Here is a 3,410-nt window from a genome sequence, read left to right as displayed (position 1 = left end):
GGCGTCTGGTCACGTGAGCGGGGCGGCCCAATGAGAGCGCTCCCCACGCCTCGGCCGCGCGCGCGCGCCTCGGAGGCCCCGCCCGCGTGGGAAGGGGTGTGGCCACGGGGAGCGAGCCGGGGGCCTGACCTTGGTTCCCAACAGGCCTGGCCCTGAGGCGGCCGGGCCGCCTGGAGGGGTCAGGGCCCGTTTGACCCCCGAGTGAGGATGGAGAGAAGAGGTGGTCTGGAGGCCAAGGGTTTCACGAAACTTCTAGATGCCTCAACTCCGTTTGTCCACGGGCGCTGAGCCCCAGATGCGCGGGCGGCGTTGATGGGAGGGTGGGGCCTAGACAGCAGTCACCCAGCGGTGGCATTGGGGTCAGACCAGGGTTGGAGGCCCCCAGGCCTCTCCTGTCCGGGGGCCCCGGAAGATGGGCTCCCGGAGGCGGCCATCAGGCCCGCACGCAGATGCCCGGAAGGCAGCAGCTGTCTCTGTAAGGGCTGCCGAGACCCCGGTAGAAGGGAGGCCCAGCACTGCTCGCTTCTCTGTGCCACCTGCGCCGGCCGGGTGCCCGCGCCGCGTCAGCCGCCCGCCAGCCCCTGGGGGGTTTGTAAGGTGCCCCCTGGGGACTGGTGAGGGAGGCCCCTTCTGGATCAGCACTTCCTAGGGAGCTCGTGGCCAGGCCCGTGGTGGCATGTGGAGGGGCACCAGAGAGGTAGGTGTGCAAACGCCGGCCTCCCCCGATGCCAGTCCCATGCACCAGCCCCACCCTCGCCCTGGGGTGGAGGCTTGCTCTGGTACCGCCTCCACTTCCTGGGGAGGATGCCCGTCCCACCACCCGCCCTCAGCAGCCACTGTGACCCCCGGAAGGCAAGAGTGAGGGCCCTCCCCTTGCTCTGCAGAATCCTTCATGGTGGCACTTTGGCCCCAGGGCCACTTGATTGGGCAGGGCTTGCTCCTCCAGGCTCCATGCTGCCACGGCATCACACACCTGCAGGCCGTTCCCCCAACAGCCAGGGTCCATCCCACCCCAGGGCCTTTGCACTTGCTGTTCCTTCTGCGTGGAAACTCTTGCCCCAGGCCATCCCTGTGGTGCCGTCCTTCACATCTTGTCCCTTTCAGCTGCCGTCTCCTCTGAGGGCTCAGTCTCCACCAGCCGTGCCCTCACTCAGCTCTGCCGGAGATCCCACCAAGCAGTTACACACGACACTGATCATGGTCTGAGTGAGGACCCCCCCCCGTGTCCCCAGCTGCGTCCCCAGCATTTGCACCAGCATCTGGCACAGGTGTGTGCTCGTTCATAGATGGGGTGATCAGATGGCGCCCGGAGACCCCCAGTTAGAGTCAGCAGGGGGACAGAGGACAGAGCCTTGCAGACCTGAGTTCGAATCTCAGTTCATCAGTTTATTTCATCCCCACACATGAGGTAAGAACCATTGTTCTCCCTATTTTGTAGATAAGACACAGAGGGGTTAAGCAACTTCCAAAGATCACACAGCAAGTTGGAAGTCGACCGAGCTCAGACCTCCCTGTTTAACCACAAAGCTGGAGTTTTCTGTCCTCAGTGCCATGAAGCAGAGAACGGGAAACAGGGGTGCACTCCAGGTTTGAGGTCCTGGGGAAAAGGAACCCTCCACAGAAATGGGGGTCTCGGCAACCACCGAGACAACCCATTGCCCGTGGGGCTTTCGGGTCCGTTTCAGTTGTTAATCCGTTTTTAATGTTTGGCTTGACCTGGTGCCTGCACCCCTCCCCTCCTCCTCCCCTACCTCAAATCTCAGGAAGTTTCTACCCCGGCCCCCTTTGCTGGGGGACGGGCCATGTGGCCTTCCCCAGGGGCTCACAGGCTGGGGTCCCTTTCACCTCCCTGTGCCTGGCATCAGTGCGGGCGCCTGTGCGGTCTCTCCCAGCACCACACCCCATGCCCTGCGGAGGAAGGAGCGCTGTGCAGGTTAGGAAACTGAGGCTCGCTTCGGGCAGAGCCGGGGCTCTAACCCAGGTCTGGGGGGCAGAGCCCGCACACTGCCAGCGGGACAGGCGGGCGGGGGGGAGAAAGGAAGAACCCTGACTTCACGGTGGGCAAGGGCGGCTCAGAGCTGACCTCCTCTCGTGCGGGCGGAAGAGGTGATGCCCGGGTTGGGAGAGGCAGAGGCAGAATCCGGGCCTGAGTGCCAGCCGCCCGAGTCTTCCCTGGGACTGGGGGAGGGTGCCCGGAACAGCTCCCATCCCCGCCAGCTCCTGGTCACTGCAGCTGCCTGCACCCTCCCTGCGAGCAGAGCTGAGGGGAGGGGAGGGGCCGGCAGAGGAGGAGGTATTGGAGCAACCGGACAGCGCAGGGGTGGCGGGGGGCGGGCGGGATTAGCAGATTAGCTCTGAGGAGGACAGAGATGAGGTCAGTGCTAAGTGGATTTCCAGAAAGCGGCCCCCAGTCCAGCAGGCCGGGCCCCAGGAGCAGCAGGGCCACAGGGAGGGGCCGAGAGCCCGTCTCGGGGGCAACAGGTGGGCCGCGGGCCCCGCCTCCGCTTCTGAGCCCCTGTCAGTGGGCTGTGCCCTTTAACCTCTCCTGGCCTCAGTTTCCTTGTCCAGAGAGTGGGTCGTAGCGATGATTCCAACCTCAGAGGATAAGACGGTGCTCGTTAGTGCGAGGCTCGTTCATCCGGCACCAGGCAGGTGCTCAGTAAACGTTCTTAGGACTGAAGGATCCCTGAAGGTCTTCCTCAGGCCCCCGGGTCAAATGTGAGCAAAGAAAGAAGAATTGGTGGTTACTGTTAAGCTGGACAAAAGAAGCTCCGCGCAGGAGCACGTGTGCATGCAGAAGAAGCGTGCACTGCGCCGCTGATGCCACGTCGCACCCCAGACCCGCCGTCTCAGCCGCAGGGGCGGCGGCCCGTTCTGGGCGCGCTGGGCCCCTCCCCACCCTGGCAGTGCCTGCGCCTGGTGTGCGCTGAGCCCGGGGGCGTCAACGCCCCAGGACGGGCCTCACCAGTGGGCACACACCCCAGTCCCCCGCCTGCAGACGAACCGTCGTGGGGACATCTGGAAGCACTGAGGCCTCCATGATGCCCCCTCACCTGGCGTCACCCCGAACGCACCCCCGTGCCCAAGGCTGGGCCACCAGGGCAAGCGCACCGTGTTCCAAACAGGAAGAGGAAAGCAGGCTTGGAGAAGCGGGGACTCGGGTGTGAAGGGGCGGTGAGGGTGGCGCGTCGCCCCTCTGGGTGTCCGGTGATGCAGTCACGTTACTCAGATGACAAAGTGTGCACTTGCGTGCGTTGGTCCACACGCCGCGGAACAAGGCGTCTCAGACGGCAGCAAACGCCAGTCGTCGCCGGCCCTTTCTCAGTGTGGGTGCGGCAGGAGTGCCGAGTGGCCGGGCAGGGCCAGTCAGCGAGCGGCTGTCACGGCTGGGGCTGCGGGGCCGGAAGGCC

Source organism: Crocuta crocuta, unplaced genomic scaffold (assembly GCF_008692635.1).
Source record: "Crocuta crocuta isolate KB4526 unplaced genomic scaffold, BGI_CrCroc_1.0 scaffold119, whole genome shotgun sequence".
In the NCBI taxonomy this organism is placed as follows: Eukaryota; Metazoa; Chordata; class Mammalia; order Carnivora; family Hyaenidae; genus Crocuta; species Crocuta crocuta.
The sequence above is the reverse complement of the archived record's forward strand: the minus strand, read 5'-3'. Positions refer to the sequence as shown.